The sequence below is a fragment of the Pseudorasbora parva genome, chromosome 12, assembly GCF_024679245.1.
Source record: "Pseudorasbora parva isolate DD20220531a chromosome 12, ASM2467924v1, whole genome shotgun sequence".
Taxonomy (NCBI): Eukaryota; Metazoa; Chordata; class Actinopteri; order Cypriniformes; family Gobionidae; genus Pseudorasbora; species Pseudorasbora parva.
This window is the reverse complement of record NC_090183.1, coordinates 45,997,484-46,017,218: the sequence shown is the minus strand read 5'-3', so window position 1 is coordinate 46,017,218 and position 19,735 is coordinate 45,997,484. Positions and strand designations below refer to the sequence as shown.

General features: G+C 38.4%; 1 protein-coding gene across 5 annotated transcripts in view; it reads right to left on the bottom strand.

Annotated features, from left to right (window-relative positions):
• The window catches only part of LOC137094642 (synaptotagmin-2), a 69,863-nt gene extending 50,702 nt beyond the window's left edge, over positions 1 to 19,161 (bottom strand). The window contains exons 1-2 of one of the 5 annotated variants that reach the window (XM_067460503.1): positions 19,130 to 19,161; positions 16,937 to 17,016 (exon numbers count right to left, since the gene is read on the bottom strand). The gene's annotated coding sequence lies outside the window, so the exon portion shown is untranslated. The other 4 variants (XM_067460502.1, XM_067460501.1, XM_067460500.1 and 1 more) reach the window with 4 other exon arrangements.
• Between the last annotated feature and the right edge of the window lie 574 nt (positions 19,162 to 19,735).

Sequence of the window (19,735 nt, the reverse complement as noted above, 5' to 3'; positions counted from 1 at the left end):
CATTTAGGTCAACACTGGATCATTCAGAGATGCTCACTGAACTTCTGGAGAGAGTTTGCTGCACTGAAAGTAAAGGGGACGAATAATTTTGCATGCCCAATTTTTTCGTTTTTTGATTTGTTAAAAAAGTTTGAAATAGCCAATAAATTTTGTTCCACTTCATGATTGTGCCCCACTTGTTGATTTTTCACAAAAAATTACAGTTTCATATCATTATGTTTGCCTGAAATGTGGCAAAAGGTCGCAATGTTCAAGGGGGCCGAATACTTTCGCAACGCTCTGTAATTGTGACGGGTCTCCCGTTACCCCAGCTGTTACCGACTGAAGATCGTAACCCTAACCCTAACCCTAACCCTAAACCCAAACCCACCAGGTGTGAGACTTATTGAGCGAATGATGGGCACCTGTTTGCTTGAGAGAGCTACAGGGATTCTGGCACTAACATGCGAGCGTCTTGAGAGTTGTTTGCTCCCGTTTACTTTGTTATGGTTTTGTTATTGTTTGTTTAGTTTATCTTCGTTATTATTTTAAACTTGCGTCTGTCTGACTTTTAAACATCTATTGTCAGACAGAGATTGGAGTTATTTTTGTATTGATTTATTGTTATATACATTTTCTTATTTATGTAAAATAAATATTTCTGCTCTTCACCTTACCAATCCACTATGTCCTCCATTTATTTGTCACGGCTTGGAGCCGGTCGTGACAATAATAAATAAAATTATAAGATCAAAATTTTGAATTCAAACCTGATGGACGATTATGTCGTCCAGTGGTAAACATATTAAATGTATTAATTATGACTATATTTATGTGATAAATAAAGATGTGACAGACACTTGTGAGCGGGCATTACAATTAGTGGCACCAAAACTGACCTCGATTCACACTCGACTGCGTCCGAAATCACACACACCACTATATAGTAAGCGAAAAACAGTATGTGACTAAAGAAGTATGTCAGAACTTATAATACTCATAAGAGTCGGATGACCTACTACTTCTGCTGAGATTCTGAAGCGTGCATATGATGGACACTTTACTATCCCATGAGGCCTTGGGAGAGGATTTGTGAATGACAGTGATGTAACCGACGCTAGATCACATGACTATGACATCACGTCCAGATTGTATTTATACTACACACACTCAGACTATACAGAACGTCTTTTTTAACTCGAGAGAGTATGCGATTGGAACGCAGCCATGCATTTAAACAACTGTGACACACACGTCAGATGCACGCTCTATATTTCGCTCACATACACCTAAACTAGTTTGATCGGAGTTCACAGAAGGAGCTACATTTTCCCTGGCCCAAACCGGGTACGGAGATCCAGACGATCTGAATCTAGGTCACCCCAGAAAGCGTCCGACCCACTGAGGAACAAGCACATTGACTAATCACCTGGCATTTGTGTGCTCTATCTTTAGCACCCAATAAACCTGCAGTACTTCATAATACAAATCTGCTGCTTTTGTACACAACAGACGGGATCGTTTCCTGAAGAAATGCATTGCTGTACAGTTGCTTACAGGTCAAATCTTTAACAAGTCTTTAACCTTCAAGTCTCTGTGATATTCTGGTCTCAGTGTAAGTGTGGGGGATTATTTACACTGATTAGGCATACTGTTATGACTAATACAAATATTGTGTTGGTCCACCTTTTGCTGACCCGCAGAGGCATGGACTCCACTAGACCCCTGAAGGTGTGCTGTGGTATCTGGCATCAAGATGTTAGCAGCAGATCCTTTAAGTTCTGTAAGCTGCGAGGTGGATCGGACTTGTTTATTCGGCTCATCCCACAGATGCTCGATTGGATTGAGATCTGGGGAATCTGGAGGCTGAGTCGACGCCTCAAAAAAACTGGTTGTTGTGCTCCTCAAACCATTCCTGAAGCATTTGTGCTTTGTGTCAGGAGCATTATCCTGCTGGAAGAGCCACAGCCACCAGAATACCGTTTCCATGAAAGGCTGAACATGGTCTCAGCAATGCTTAGGTAGGTGGAGCGTGTCAAAGTAACATCCACATGGATGGAGGACCCAAGGTTTCCCAGCAGAACATTGGCCAAAGCATCACACTGCCTCCGCCGGCTCGCCTTCTTCCCATAGTGCATCCTGGGGCCATGTGTTCCTCAGGTAAGCCACACACACACACACCCGGCCATCCACGTGATGTAGAAGAACACGTGATTCCTCAGACCAGGCCACCTTCTTCCATTGCTCCGTGGTCCAGTTCTGATGCTCACGTGCCACTGTTGGTGCTTTCGGCGGGGTCAGGGGTCAGAGGTCACCCTGACTGGTCCATACGCCTCAAACTGAGCTGCTCTGTGTATTCTGACAGCTTTCTATCAGAACCAGCATTAACTTCTGGAGCAGTTTGAGCTCCAGTAGCTCGTCTCTTTGATCGGACCCCACGGGCCAGCCTTCGCTCCCCACGTGCATCAATGAGCCTTGGCCGCCCATGACCCTGGGGCCGGTTCTCCACTGAGCTGCAGCTTTGGAGATGGGTTTTGGAGACCCAGTCATCTAGCCATCACAATTTGGCCCTTGTCAAACTCGCTCAAATCCTTATGCTTGCCCATTCTTCTTGCTTCTAACACAACTTTGAGGACAAAATGTTCACTTGCTGTCTAATATATCCGACTAGCAGGAGATGAAGAGATAATCAGTGTTATTCACTTCACCAGTCATAATGTTATGCCTGATCTGTGTATTTCACCCTTGTGTAACGTCTTGTGCTTATCAAGTACAGTTTTTCAAGTGCATTGTTTTCCTTTCACAAAAGCTTGAGGATGAAAAAGAAAATGACGGCTTCTGTGAAGGCCACGCTGCTATTATGGGTCCCTAATGACAGAGACCAGGAGGGGGCAGCAGAGCAGTGTAATTGCTCTATTACAGCATCAGAATATATGAACTCCTTCTCTACCGCCTGTGGTTCTCGCTGGTAATTTGATCATGCAGTAGTACGGATCATCGATCATTCATTAATGAGCCGATGCCGAATCGAGACGCAGTGCTAAACCCGTCTGCAGCAGGCTGTAACATTTAAAAATGTCTGATTGTGAATCCAACTCGCACATCATGAAAATGAAACAAAGGTATGCTTATGCAATTATACAGTACTATTTTATACCATAATAAGCACTAAATGATGCATTAAGCTGTGGTAGGAAAATGAGAATAAAGTGTTTTTAATTAAGTACAACATATTGTCCCTCACTTATCATGCGAAGAGTTCTGGCCTCACATCTGATGTGGGCTTTAATTACGTTACTGAAGTTTTTCCATTAGTCGTTCGACTAGCATGTTGAGGAGCGCGGTGTGACGTGCATGCACAATATAACTCATCCATCAGAGGCATTCAGGGCTCTCAGGGGACCGCGGTGAGCAGCTGCGCTGGTATTGATCAGCTTGTGCTATACGATCACAACTGATTGGTTGGATGTGCTTTAGTCGCTCTGTTCACAATACAAAATAAAATCATGAATATTAATGATTCTGAATGTAATGTTTGCATAAAATGAGTTGGGACGCTTACTGTTATCTACACCGATCAGACATAACATTATGATATTATGAATTTTGTGTTGGTCCCCTTTTTGATGACCCGTCGAGGCATGGACAAGAAGGCATGCTGTGGTATTTGGCACCAAGATGTTAGCAGCTGATCCTTTAAGTCCTGTAAGTTGCAAGGTGGGGCCCCCATATCGGACTTGATTGTTCAGCACATCCCACAGATGCTTGGCTTGCCTTCTTCCCATAGTGCATCCTGGTGCCATGTGTTCCCCAGGTACGCCACGCACACACCCCATACGCCTCAAACTGAGCTGCTCTGTGTATTCTGACAGCTTTCTATCAGAACCAGCATTAACTTCTGGAGCAGTTTGAGCTCCAGTAGCTCGTCTGTTTGATCGGACCCCACGGGCCAGCCTTCGCTCCCCACGGTCATCAATGACCCTGTGGCCGGTTCTCCACTGGTCCTTCCTTGGAGCACTTTTGATAGATACTGACCACTGCAGACCGGGAACAGCCCACAAGAGCTGCAGTTTTGGACTGTAATGTTATGCCTAATGCATGCATCTAACATACCTATACTGTGGACTTTCACCTATAAATAGTTTTTACATGAATATGGCAATCATTCAGCACCTTCATATATCAAAGTACCATGGTATTATTCTCTCATATGGCATTTTATCATAGTACAGCGACAGTACACTGCAAAAAAATGCTTTTCTTACTTAGTATTTTTGTTTTGTTTCTAGTCCAAACATCTAAGAATTCTTAAAACAAGAAGTATTTACTAGACAAACAAAAGTAATTGTCTTGTTTTGGGAAAAAATAACTAAAAATGAAGAGAGTTTTTGCTTAAAATAAGATAAATAATCTGCCAATGGGGTGAGAAAAATAATCTTAAAACAACATTATTTTACCCCACTGGCAGATTATTTTCCTTATTTTAAGCAAAAACTCTCTTAATATTTACTTGTCTAGTAAATGTTTCTTAATGTAAGAATTTTTAGATATTTAGACTAGAAACAAGACAAAAATACTGAGTAAGAAAAGCATTTTTTGCAGTGTGCTTGTTTTAAAGGGATGTCTCTCTACACACACAAACACAATCAAGCAACATATACTTCAGCTCCGTTTGTCTTTGTCAGAATTGGCAGCAGAGTGTAGAAGAGCTTTCTGAGTAATACTCGTGTGTGTGTGTGTGTGTCTCAGGGGGATGGACACACTGCAGTAGTGCGGCGAGCAGCAGTCTGCATGTGTTAGCCTGAGGCGCTGTCCCACAGTCATCCACCACACCAGCACCACTGCCTCACCTGACAGGCTTTTGCTGTAAAATGTTCTCACTGCAAATACAACATGGGACGCTAACTGACCAATGGCTAACTGTAACTGACCAATCCTGTTGTCCGGCAGATTTTTAGATACAATTTAGCTCTTTTTAAATGGATGAAAGTCTATGGACGTTATGTGTGTGATGGAAGCTTGTCTATTCTCTTTATATCTCGCAATTCCGACTTTACATCTCGCAATTCCGACTTTACATCTCGCAATTCCGACTTTACATCTCGCAATTCCGACTTTACATCTCGCAATTCCGACTTTACATCTCGCAATTCCGACTTTACATCTCGCAATTCCGACTTTACATCTCGCAATTCCGACTTTACATCTCGCAATTCCGACTTTACATCTCTCAATTCCGACTTTACATCTCTCAATTCCGACTTTACATCTCGCAATTCCGACTTTATATCTCGCAATTCTGACTTTATATCTCGCAATTCCGACTTTATATTTCGCAATTCCGACTTTATATCTCGCAATTCCGACTTTATATCTCGCAATTCTGACTTTATATCTCACAATTCCGACTTTACATCTCGCAATTCCGACTTTATATCTCGCAATTCCGACTTTATATCTCGCAATTCTGACTTTATATCTCGCAATTCCGACTTTACATCTCACAATTCTGACTTTACATCTCACAATTCCGACTTTATATTTCACAATTCCGACTTTATATTTCGCAATTCCGACTTTACATCTCGCAATTCCGACTTTATATTTCGCAATTCCGACTTTACATCTCGCAATTCTGACTTTACATCTCACAATTCTGACTTTACATCTCTCAATTCCGACTTTACATCTCGCAATTCTGACTTTACATCTCGCAATTCTGACTTTACATCTCTCAATTCTGACTTTACATCTCTCAATTCCGACTTTACATCTCTCAATTCCGACTTTACATCTCTCAATTCTGACTTTACATCTCTCAATTCCGACTTTACATCTCTCAATTCCGACTTTACATCTCTCAATTCCGACTTTATATTTCGCAATTCCGACTTTGTATCTCGCAATTCCGACTTTATATCTCGCAATTCCGACTTTATATCTCGCAATTCCGACTTTATATCTCGCAATTCCGACTTTACATCTCGCAATTCTGACTTTACATCTCACAATTCCGACTTTATATTTCGCAATTCCGACTTTACATCTCGCAATTCCGACTTTATATTTCGCAATTCCGACTTTACATCTCGCAATTCTGACTTTACATCTCGCAATTCCGACTTTATATTTCGCAATTCCGACTTTACATCTCGCAATTCCGACTTTATATTTCGCAATTCCGACTTTACATCTCGCAATTCTGACTTTACATCTCACAATTCTGACTTTACATCTCTCAATTCCGACTTTACATCTCGCAATTCTGACTTTACATCTCGCAATTCTGACTTTACATCTCGCAATTCTGACTTTACATCTCTCAATTCTGACTTTACATCTCTCAATTCCGACTTTACATCTCTCAATTCCGACTTTACATCTCTCAATTCCGACTTTACATCTCTCAATTCCGACTTTACATCTCTCAATTCCGACTTTACATCTCTCAATTCCGACTTTACATCTCTCAATTCCGACTTTACATCTCTCAATTCTGACTTTACATCTCTCAATTCCGACTTTACATCTCTCAATTCCGACTTTACATCTCTCAATTCCGACTTTACATCTCTCAATTCCGACTTTACATCTCTCAATTCCGACTTTACATCTCTCAATTCTGACTTTACATCTCTCAATTCCGACTTTACATCTCTCAATTCCGACTTTACATCTCTCAATTCCGACTTTATATTTCGCAATTCCGACTTTGTATCTCACAATTCCGACTTTATATCACAAAGGAAAAAAGTCAGAATTGCGAGATAAGTCGCAATTATCTTTTAAAATGTTTTATTCTGTGACGGAAACAAGCTTCGATAATTTGGATAGATTTTAAAGAATTTATCAAAGTAAATACGTTTAAAAAAAATTAAAATGTTACCGTCTCAGCTCAAGTTTATTTCTGTTATCAGTTATAAATGCTATCATAATAAGCTTCTCTCTTTTCCATTCGGATTCAGTCAGTCTACACAGTTTTTGTACTATTTTACTGTGTAGTTTCTGTAAAGAGAGTCACATATCTTGCAGCCCATGCAAAATTAAAATATATTACATTTTGACCTTTTTATGACCACATTTTATTAACAATCACGCAGTTCACAGTTCTCTAATGTCCAGTTCTGTAAAGCTTTTCTAAGCGAGCATCATCAGCCAAAGAGGTCAGTACCATAGAAAAGCAAAATCCTTCCTTGTTCTCTAACACTCCCACCTTCAACACACACACACACACACACACACACACACACACACACCTTCCCCATCTGACTCAGTCAGCATGCTGTAACATCTCATAGCCTGAGGACTCTAAATCTACCAGCCCAGCGCCTCGGCTGTCCTCACTAAGTATTGTGTTATGAAGCCGTCACGAACACGTCAAACTCTATTGTTGTTCTATCAGCAGTTCTGAGCAACCCGACGCACAGGGGATGAATGCTGCTTAAATGCGACCTTTCGTGTGTGTTTGTGGCATTTCAGTTGTGAACGACTAAATCTTGCAAACAAATCACTTTCATGCAGTGACACAATATCAAAGTATCCCAGTTTATAAACGTGTAAACAAATTGCAATGTGAATATAAAAAAGACTTGGTACAGTCGAGAATGTCTTTCAATAATAGTAAATGAAGAGCAATAGTAAATGAATTGACAAAAAGATTTGGTAACACTTTAGTATGGGGAACACATATTCACTATTAACTCCAACTTTTGCCTCAATAAACTCCTAATTTACTGCTTATTAATAGTTAGTAAGGTAGTTTCTGTAGCGGTTAAGTTTAGGTATTGGGTCGGATTAAGGGATGTAGAATAAGCTCATGCAGAATAAGGCATTAATATGAGCTTTAGAAGTGCTAATAAACAGACAATATCCTAGTAACATGCATGATAATAAGCAACTAGCCAATAACTGAACCTTAAAATAAAGTGTTACCATAAATTAATGTCAGTGTTACCAAAGATCGATTGACGTAATAATCTAAGAGTTGACTCACTGGGATGAATTAAGTCCCGATCATTAGTGTGTGTATTCTTGCTTTGACTAAACACTGACAATCACATCCATTAGTCCATCAAACAAACCCAAACATCTGTGCTTTTGTTATTGTGAATGAACATATGCAGTGGACGTGCAACTGGCATGACTGAGCTCTTGAATTGTGAAGTGAGGAATTGTATTTCTGCCCACATCGAGCACTCAGAGTTTATGAAGCCATTACATGAGCAGTGATGGATGTGACAGGGAAGATGCTGTTCAATCAAAGCTGTCGGTGCAGACGGATAGGTAAAGAGAGAGAGAAAGAGAGAGAACACGATACTACTGCACCTGCACTACGCAGCTTAAAATACAGAGGCACAAAACCGGAAGTCATGAAAAAGAAAGGATGTCATATTTGATCCATCTAAACAGCTTCCTCATGGAAAAACAGTCATCATTCCGTCAATACGGCATCAGATCAATTGTTTAATTGATACTGAACCTGAGCAAATGTACAGTCACTAACATATTATGTGTATTTAGTGCTCCACGAAAATTCCGGGAATTTTCAAGGCTAGAAACTTTCTATGGGAATTAAAAGGAATGTATGGGAATTAAAAGGAATATGAGGGAATTTAAAGGGGTACTTCAGCGCTGGGAAGATGAATCTGTATTTAAACTGGGTCATCAATGTAGTAGAAATGTGAAATTATTTTTGAATTTGGTGCTTTCTAGACTGAGAAAAGACAGAAAATGTATTTGTCTCATGGGGATGAAAGACTACAATTCCCAGAATGCTTCGCTGCCCTGTGAGGCCATTCCCAAAGCCACCGCTACTGGATTACTGTGACTGAGTTAGAGAAGACACTACAATTAAATACTGAACGTGTGTGTTCAATATAACGATCGAGTCGCCGCGTGAGTCTCACAGCACTAAAGCTACAGGAGTCAGATTACATTTAACGTCATAAATGAGCTGATGAGCTCTCGTGATGAGAGTTGAGGTAATCGCGACGACACTCGCGGCATACATTCACAACGGGTGTTCAGTCTGGTGTGTTTTCAGTTCATGCCTTTGGAAGCTTAACTTTCATAGAAATTAATTTGAGAAGTTAAAAGACTTACATTGCTCAGCATCCGTTTAAATTAATGCCTGTGTGATCTGCATTCCCCATGCGCAAGTTGAAAACATGTGGAAATAGCTCCCTCTGCTGGCTGCAGTCTTTAGCCTCTGGGCAAACATTCCACAAGAGTAATTTTTCCAGAAATAACAGGAATATGGAACAGGAATAACAGGAATATGTGGGAATAAGGGAATTAACGGTAATGAATGAGAATTAACAGGAATATGTGGGAATTAACAAGCCTGACAAGCCAGACCCACATCCAGATGTTTGGTCTGAAATAGGCTTGGGCGGTATCCAAATTTTGATACCGTCAAACCTCCTCCCTATTTTACCTCGGTATACGGTATTACCGTGAATAATTAAAACATTATGATGTTTTCAGACAGGCTCAGACAGCGTCAACAAACTGTTGGCTTGGCTTTATATATATATATATATATATATATATATATATATATATATATATATATATATATATATATATATATATATATATATATATATATATATATATATATATATATATATATATATATATATATATATATATATATAGGCCTATATTTTTATTTTATTTTTTACATTTGAGCCCCTGCCCCTGAGAAACTCTCTGCACGTTTTATGCTTACCGTTATGAGACAATTGTCAGACAATTGACTTTTTTTCGAGTCCCATGTCCACTTGATTTTTGTGGAGTTCATGCTTATTGCTTACATTGCCAGCTGTGTGACAAAAGGCTTCGGCAATATTACAGCATAGTCCGAGGGTGCGCTCAGTTTTTCATCCACGCAGCAGTGAGTGGATGGTGGTTTCGGATATGCGCCCTTAGGTTCAAGGTATTTCCATCTCTCGCGGTCATCTTTTTGTTGCACAATTTGCAAATTGCCTCTTCTGTATTTACCGTCAAAACCCAAAATACTTCCAAACTGCAGAAGTTGTGTTCTTTTTCGAGACCGAATAACTCAGTGCCCGACTCGCCGTCTTTTCCCCTCTCTCTCTCTCTCTCTCTCTCTCTCTTTCTCATCCACACTGTCACAACAAGGCATACACATATTTAGGCATTTAATAAATAAATAGTATTTAATATGTAAATAGTTTAATTAGTTCAACTTATTAAATATTTAATAATTAATTGTTGATCAGCAATATGTAAGTTGATCTGTTTTTTTTTTTGACGGTTTGACGGTATTGAAACTGATACCGTTGCTAGTTTTAGATCCCGCGGTATACCATTTTACCGTATTACCGCCCAAGCCTAGTCTGAAACTCCCCATTGACGGCTCAATCCGAGGGGCGGATAAACGGTCGTCTTTCAAACTCCCTCTGCACGCGATAGGATAGCGCTACACCAACCAGAGCAACGAAGATGAAGGGGAGCTCGCTGACAGATTAAACATCCGCCGTATCCGGTCGGCTAAACTCCGAACACATCTTCCCTTCTTCAGAATGACTTCAGTGCCGCTCTTTGTTCTTTTCTCAGAGAAAAGCTTAACTCAAGTCTTCCAGAGTCGCGGTCAAAGCTGATTTGAAAGACCGCCGTTGGCCAGTTTCTGTGTTTACTAGAAGCACGCAAACGCAACTCGGCCGTCGTCATTATGGCCCCGCCCACCGACTCTATACACGATGTGATTGGACCGTCAAGAGTACAGATTACAGCTCAGAAGGGTATTGAGAGTTGCTAGACGACACTCGCGGGCAGATTAGATTTGCTGCCGCTAGGATGCGTCTAGATTTCTAGACTAGGAATTAACAGGAGTATAAGGAAATTAATGGGAATTAAGAGAAATATATGGCAATTAAAAGGAATATATGGGAATTAACAGGAATATAAGGAAATTAATGGGAATTAAAAGGAATATATGGGAATTAACAGGAATATAAGGAAATTAATGGGAATTAAAAGGAATATATGGGAATTAACAGAAGTATATGGGAATTAACAGAAGGTGATAGTAAAGATTTCGATTTTGAATAAATGCTGTTCTTTTAAACTTTTTATTCATTAATGAATTCTAAAAACAATAAAAGAGTATCACAGGTTCCCAAAAATTATTGAGCAGCACGACTGTTTCCAATATTGATAACTGAGCATAAAATCAGAATATTAATGATTTGTGAAGGATCATGAGACACTAAAATAAATGACATGCATAACAACTGCAGCAATACAAATATATTTACGTATTTACTAAATTAGAAGTAATTAATTGGAAAATATATCAATATGCAACAAAATGTCGTCATAGGACAATATTTGCCATCCTTTTACTTCCATATGTTAGGACAATATTTGGCCGAACTATTTGAAAATCTGAATCTCAGGGTGCAAAAAAATCGAAATATTGAGAAAATCTCCTTTAAAGTTGTCCAGATGAAGCCCTCAGCAATGCATATTACTACTAATAATACATTTATTAAATATTTACAGTAGGAAATTTACTAAATATCTTCATGGAACATTAATATCCTAATGACTTTTGGCATAAAAGAAAAATGGGTAATTTTGACCCTTATGATGTATTGTTGGCTATCACCACAGATATACCCGTGAGATTATGACTGGTTTTTGTTGTGTTATGATACAGTTTAAACACATATCCCAAAATTTCTAAATGTATTCCTGTTAAAATTTCAGATTGGAATATTTCCAAAATGTTTCCGCCCGTTTTGCAACCAAATCCACGATACAGCCTTTCCACAAGCTAATCCTGATATCTGGAGCGCAGGGTGTTAATAATCAAATAATCAACACTTATTTTACATGCACTCATAAAGAGAGCAGGGTGGGTACTGATAAATAGAATGAAGACATAAAACTAATTTAATAAAAACGCAAATAGCTATTTTACACAAAATTATCAAAACAAAAACACAAAAAGGTCATTTATTCATTGTTTTCTTTTTAAACATTGCTCTTTTCATTTCAAAACTGACACAAGGAGAAACTACAAAAGGCCAAAAACAGGCTCACGTTTTACCGATTCCGAGCTGCCTTTAGTTTCCAGCGGCACAGTCTCATTTCTCTCTTTTTCTCTCAGTTGTTTGAAATGTGTTTATTTGTGTTTATTTTATTCGCGTCTTCTACTTGTTTTTTTATGGAAAATAAAATTTAGCATTTCAGAAAAGTAGATTTTTGTTTGTATATGCTGTTGATTAGTTCTTTGAAAGAAAACCGGCCAAAACCATTGCAATCGGTGCATCTCCAGCCAACACGCTTACATATTTCATCTTACATATCAATATATACGCCTCTCCATATTCTAACATGCACATAGACAACGGTTCTGTTCATATTTTGAGTATGCGTCTTAAGCGACCTGCTGACCCACGCTCCGGCAACTACATCCCACTGTGGCTTTCAACAAAGTGATGATGAAGAAAGAAAAGAAAGCATTTAATGCGTCCTGATGGAAGAACCACAGCGCTTTATGTGAGCGCATCCCAATTTCAGCAAGACACGATTACAGCAGGCAAAGACCATTCAATTTCATGAGCCATCAAGCAGATATCCTCTTTTAAAAACATACAGCACTCCGGAGAGCGAGAGATGTCGACAGAAGGGTCGGTGTGTTACAGCAAAAGACCAAATGCAACCACGTTTTTATTTATTTATATATAAATATATAATAATGAGTTATGAGTTCTGATACTGCATCATTATCACCCAAGTCCCATCCATTACTGTACAAAATTAAACAAAAAGAGAGACCATGTTCTTCTTTAAACATTAGCGGCTCTTGAACAGCAGTGCATGATTTATTATAGGATGAGGAAACGGTTTCACTCCACTAAATAACCCTCACACAAGAGAGTGTGTGTGTGTGTGTGTGTGTGTATGTGTGTCCAATGCGGCGATGCCTCCTCTGTCTCACCTCTGCTTTGAGTTGAGTGAGGTTTACTCTGAATCTAAACGAGTGCCTTTATTACGTGGAGCTCTCAAGGACTGACCCGAAGCACTTCCTATATTTCTCTTTCTTCAAGCGCTAGTCACCTGGTCGCCGCCGCAATCAATGATTCTCTCTTAGGCTGCATTAACACTGCAGGTCTTGCTGCACAATTCCAGTTTGGTGACTATATCAGATTTTTTTGACGAGCCGCTAACATCATTTCATTTATCTAAAATTTGCATTTACACTATACACTGGCGAAACAGCCCAAGACGTTCTTAACCGGAAAAGGAAGTAAAACGGCGCGATATGCAATGGACGCAGACAAAATGATTATACAATGTTTTGCTTTCTGCATTTTCCACACATCTCTAAAAGGATAGTTCACTTTAAAATGAAAATTCTGTCATCCTTTACTCACCCTCAAACCTGTATGAGTTTCTTTCTTCAGCTGAACACAAGGGAAGATATTTTGAAGAATGTCAGTAACCAAACAGTTCACTGGAGCCATTGACTTCCATAGTAGGGGAAAAAAAAAATACTATGGAAGTCAATGGCTCCAGTTAACTGTTTGGTTACTGACATTCTTTAAAATATCTTTCATTATGTTCAGCGGAAGAAAGAAACAACTTGAGGATGAGTAAAGGATGACAGAATTTTCATTTTAAAGTGAACTATCCCTTTAAAGGTCAGCAAAACATTTCTCTCGTAAGGCAGGGATAAAAGAGGAGAGCCCTGACAGGGTTGCCAGGTTTTCACAACAAAACCCAACCAATTGCAACTCAAAACTGTGCTAAAGTAGCCCAATTCTGCAGGAAAACCGCGGCCTTGGCAACACAGGCCAACAGTTGACCTCATTCGCCTCGTCCTTTTTTCAATGACGTACGACTCGCATTTATTGGGGAATATCCGATCTGACCGATTACTTCGCAGATGCAAATGCACATATCCGATTCATTTCAGATTTTTTCCCACATGTGAGTGAGGCCTGAATCCGATCTAAGTAAATCGGAATCCATGCAGGTTTTTTTTTTTGCTTACCCGTTCACGTCATATCCGATCTGTGCCGAAAAATCAGGAAAAAATCGGAACTGGGTCACTTGAACCATGCAGGGTAAATGGGGCCTTATAGGCCCACTGAAGTGCCTTGAAACGCGCCGCATTGTTTAATGTGTTGACGTCATTTCCCCTAAAATGCCTCCAGCTATAAGAAGCTCCTCCCCTTTTTTGAATCAGCCAATAGCGTTTCGTTAATACACAGTTTGAATAGAGACCTTCTGTAAAGCCAGCCTCAGTTTCCTCCCAATCTCTAACCGTTTATCATCATAATCTCCTCCATATCTCTTTGAAATACATCACTCTGTGTAGAATTTAAATGGGTCTGATATGATTTGTTGTCTGCTGCGATAAACGCGTAATAATTCAAGCCTTGTGCACACGGGACAATTATCGTGCACGTGTATAGCCAACGCTCACTTGGATATGAACACAAAGTTCATAAAAATAATAACCGATAATCACGCATGATAATTGCTTGAATTCTCACGTGTGTTTATAGCCGATGTTTAACCTCTCACAACAACGCGCAAGACGGCAGGTGTAAAAGCGTCATTTTTTTTAAAAACACATCAGGTAAATTTTTGGGGTTTGACGCGCCGCGTTAAAAAACGTCCGACCAATGAGATCAGCACTTTTGTTCATGTGCCTGGAGGGGCTGAAGTTACAGTAAAACACGACTTGGTGGTGCTCAAGCACAAAACGGTCTTTCTGAGCACATACTAGCCGCGTTTCCATTACAGATTTGCGCAAAACGTTTAACTTTTAATGTCGATAAAAACTATTGCGAAATGATGCCGTTTCCATTAACCGATGTTATGCGACTAAAACATATTTTGATGCTACGTATTGGTTTATGTCGGCTATATCCCAGCCACCGCACTATCCATCATTATTAATGGAAGGAGACATTGCGTGTTATTCAAGCATTCATTAAAATTAAAAGAGCGAAATGTTTGAATTTGCATGGTGGGGGTTTTTTGGGGGGGAGGGGGAGGGGGGGGGTTAATAATATTTTATTTTATTATTTTGTCTTGAATTTTTTTTTAGAAATATGAACTAAATTTAGAAATGCTTTAGAAATTAAAAACTTTGCGTTTAATAAACAAATTACATTTTTGAAATGAAGACATCGTTTGGAGTGCATGCAAAATAATCCGTTCCCTGAATCCACGGCCTTTGTTGTTATTGTGAGTGTACACTAATAAAAGTAGACAGTTTATAGTTTATAATTATGTCTTCTTATCGGTATGGCTAAAATTACAGAGTATTGGGAGTAATTTCCACTGTCATTAAGGAAAATCTATCAGAACCATGGGTTAAAGAAACCGTAGCCTATTTAGTTTCATAGTTAGGATATGTTTAAATATTAGCCTATAAAATATATTTTTTAATTTCATATGTTGATTGTTAAAAGTGAGCACAACCTTCTAGGCACACGTGGTAATAGAATCGCCATTGGATAGTACATTTTTTTGTTTAGTCGCCAGACTGATATACTTTATTATATTATACGTCTATACTAATATATAGTACTATACTATATAGTATTAAACTATAAGTGTGACAAAAGCTATATAAATTATCTAATGTGGATATAGGCATATTTTGTAGTCTACACATCACTATACAACAATTTCCTTATTAGGAGAAAATGTTATTTTAACGAAAAAATTTTGTTTTTATGGAATAATACCGCTTTATTTTAAGAAAATATGTTGTGAAAACGACATCTCATTATTATGACATAATTAAGTGGAAAAATTTATATGTAGGCCCCCGTGACATTTTCCATTGAATGAATAAAATTCATTTCCATTGCACTTTCGAATTGCCTGGAAAACCACATCATGAGAGCGTTAAAAACTTTTTCGCAATATATGAGCGCTTTTGCGAAATTAATGCGTTTCCATTGGGCGTATTTTCAATCCGCAATTTTCAATTTGCGTAAGGGTAATGGAAACACGGCTACTGATACCTAAGAAGAAGAAGAAGAAGCAGTGAGGCAAGACGAATGTAGTGCTTGTTTGTGTCTGAACACACAGAACTTTATTGCAAACGCCACAGCGACTACAAAAATCTCATGTTAGAGAGAGGAATTGCAGATCAAATAGGAATTCAATGGTGAAAAAAATAAGCGCCATCTACTGTCAGGGAGAGACTTTGCACGTTCACTCGCCGCATCGCCAGGGAAAATCACTTGGGCATGAACACAAAGACACGTCGAAAAACGGCTAGAAAAACACTGGTATGCACAATGCCTTTTCCGGTTCTCCTTGAGCTCTGGGAATGCGAAGGTAGACGCAAAAAAGAACAGAACACACAACGGATGACTTCTGCATCTGACCTCGTTTCATAATATAACTATGCACTTCAAGGCAATCAAGTTTATCACATCCTTCGCCAGCAGACGGGACGAGAAAATCTGCACCGGTTTTGCTTGATCAGCAAAAAGACGGCACGATCAGCATCTCTCCGTCGGACGTCCACCCTAACTAGTCAGCAAAACATCTCCAAAAACGGACCTCAAATAATTCACTGGTGCTCCTGGAGAATGTTGTGTATTAAGACAAACACATTAGGGAGGATGCAACTTGACATAACATTTAAAAGTGCACTTAAACAGCTGGATTTGATCACCAGAGGCAGCGGTCATCAAGAGATGCATATTAAATTATGACTCTCAAGTTGTATTCTACGCACATCGGCCACTATTATGTAATGTGATACTGCAGCACTAGGACGCTACGCACTCGCGTGCTGAGAAAGTTCCTCTCGCTGACAGAGATCTTGATATCTCTGCTCTCTGCCGTATTCCTGCTTTTTCTTTGACTGCATTTAGACTTCCAATCCTGCTAAGAAAACATTTCTGCATAGTACATAAGGCATGCGTTATCATACTGTACTTACCTCAGTAGCGCGTGTATCCTCACTGCACCAAGAGGAGGGTGTGATGCAGAGGGGGATGAGCGCGCAGGGCACTTGGAGAGCTTAGAAAAAAAAGAAAAGTGACAACAATCAGGACTTTTGCTTTATCCTTTTCTGGTTTCGTTGGAAATCAGACACACTCTCACACACACACACCCCTGAAGTCTTCCTCTGCACTCGCCCCACGTTCACGCACACACACACACACACAATAGCCGGGATTGGGACAGATGCAGAGGTGCTCTCGTGTACACACACACACACACACACATACACACACCCTGGTGTTTCTGCTGTATTTCCCGGCACTGTGCTGTCATTGGTTCAGTCACGGCTCAATAAAAACTCCTCCCCTTTCTAACTGGGTGAGGAGGTTTTTTTCCTCCATAGCACACTCTGGAGCCCATCCCACCCCTCCTGCTGTTAAAAACCTACACTACGTGCAGCAGAATGCTGAGCTGTGAGAATCCGGCAGGATGGAGTGAGAGATGGAGGAGGGAGGAGAACACGAGGGGGCGGGGCGAGGAAGAGGCGCAGGAACCAATCGGTGAGCGGAGGAGAGAAGCGCGAAAGACTTCAGGTCTGTCACTGCTGATGAATCTTCAGCTTAACACCAAAAACAGACATTATTAACCAAGTTGTGGATATGACTTCGCTGTATTGATTATAATAATAATATTAATAATACGTTTTATTTATATAGCGCCTTTCCCAAGCTCAAGGCAAAGATATTATGAATAAATAAATAAATAAGAGACAATGTACCCTGAAATAATGGCAAGAATGTGAATAAATAAATAAATAAAAAATCTCAAGGCAAAGATAATATGAATAAATAAATAAACAAATAAATAAGAGACAATGTATCCTGAAATAATGTCAAGAATATAAATATATAAATAAATAAATGACAATGTACCCTAAAATAATGTCAAGAATATTAATGAATAAATAAATAAATAAATAAGAGACAATGTACCCTGAAATAATGTCAAGAATATAAATAAATAAATAAATAAATAAATAAATAAAGCTCAAGGCAAAGATAATATGAATAAATAAATAAATAAATAATTAAATAAATAAATAAAAGACAATGTACCCTGAAATAATGTCAAGAATATTGATAAATAAATAAATAAACAAATAAATAAATAAGAGACAATGTACCCTGAAATACTGTCAAGAATATAAATAAATAAATAAATAAATAAATAAAAGACAATGTACCCTGAAATAATGTCAATAATATGAATAAAAAATAAGAAAAATAAACTCAAGGCAAAGATAATATGAAAAAATAAATAAATAAATAAAAGACAATGTACCTTGAAATAATGTCAACAATATGAATAAATAAATAAATAACTAAATAAATAAATAAAGCTCAAGGCAAAGATAATATGAATAAATAAATAAATAAATAAAGACAATGTACCCTGAAATAATGTCAACAATATGAATAAATAAATAAATAAATAAATAAATAAATAAATAAATAAAGCTCAAGGCAAAGATAATATGAATAAATAAATAAATAAATAAAGACAATGTACCCTGAAATAATGTCAACAATATAAATAAATAAGTCAAGTTTGTCCATTGAGCTGTCCTTAAAGATAACAACATACAGGGCGATCATTGTGGACTATTAAAAAACAAACAAACTGGTTATTTTTATGTTTAAGTTAGTGAGTTAATCAAAAACGCGACCAGTGTAGCCTAAATCCCAAAATGATCGAATCGGTTCTTTTTAATTAAAAAGGAGAACGTTAACGTTACTTCAAAAATACAGCAATAATGTCCGAAACTTATTCCCTTACGAAATGGTTATTATTAAACTAATTAACCATGGCTTTGCTACGTTACTCTAACCGCATTTGTGGTAAAACTGTTGTTATATAAATGGTAACTGTTAATCAATTAGCCAAACTAACTTACTTTACTATAATAAAACCATGGTTAATTTTCGGAAGTGATACCGTCCCACAATACAAAGACCAACACGAAAGTCAGAAAGCTATAGAAATAACATTTCTAAGAAACACTCATTTAAAGTAGTAAATTGGATCGGTAACGTTAAATGTCATCAAGATCCCAGGTTAACATAATACATTTGAGTTGTAACGTTAAATGTAAACAGAACCGATCGTATTATAAAAGTACAATTGATACCTTTTTTGCGTAATTTACCGTCTTTTTGACATGGCGATGAAGCAAACGCAATAAGCACAGCTGCTCCATGATGAACCACACAGCAGACTCTCCGCCATAATAACGATAATAACCGTTAACATTTAAAAGACTGACATTCGCGCGCTTGTATGTATGGTAGCCTACAACGGTCAATCTTGACAGCCTTTTCATTCAAATAAAGACATTTCCACCGTAGGCATTTTCGACAACGCGGGCTTAATCGATTCTTTTCGGGTCAGTGCAATTCATAACTCAGCCAGTGTTAGCAAGTCGCGAGGAAACCTTTAATAAATATTTTTTGTGTATCAAACTGTCATGAAATGTCAACAAACGATCGTCATTACGTCATACAGTTACGCTGCAGACACGTCGCAGACTGTGACGCTTTTTAACGTAATCAATATCATAAATCCTGCAAAGTTTTTTGTATTTCCATTTTTTTTAAATGTATGTATTTTAACACTAACTTTTGCATCAAATAAAAAATAAAAAAATAAAACATGTTACTGCTGCTGTGAGGGTGTTAACATCTTTCTCTCTTTTCACAGCCATCAATCTCACTCTATTTTTTCCCTCTTTTTGAAA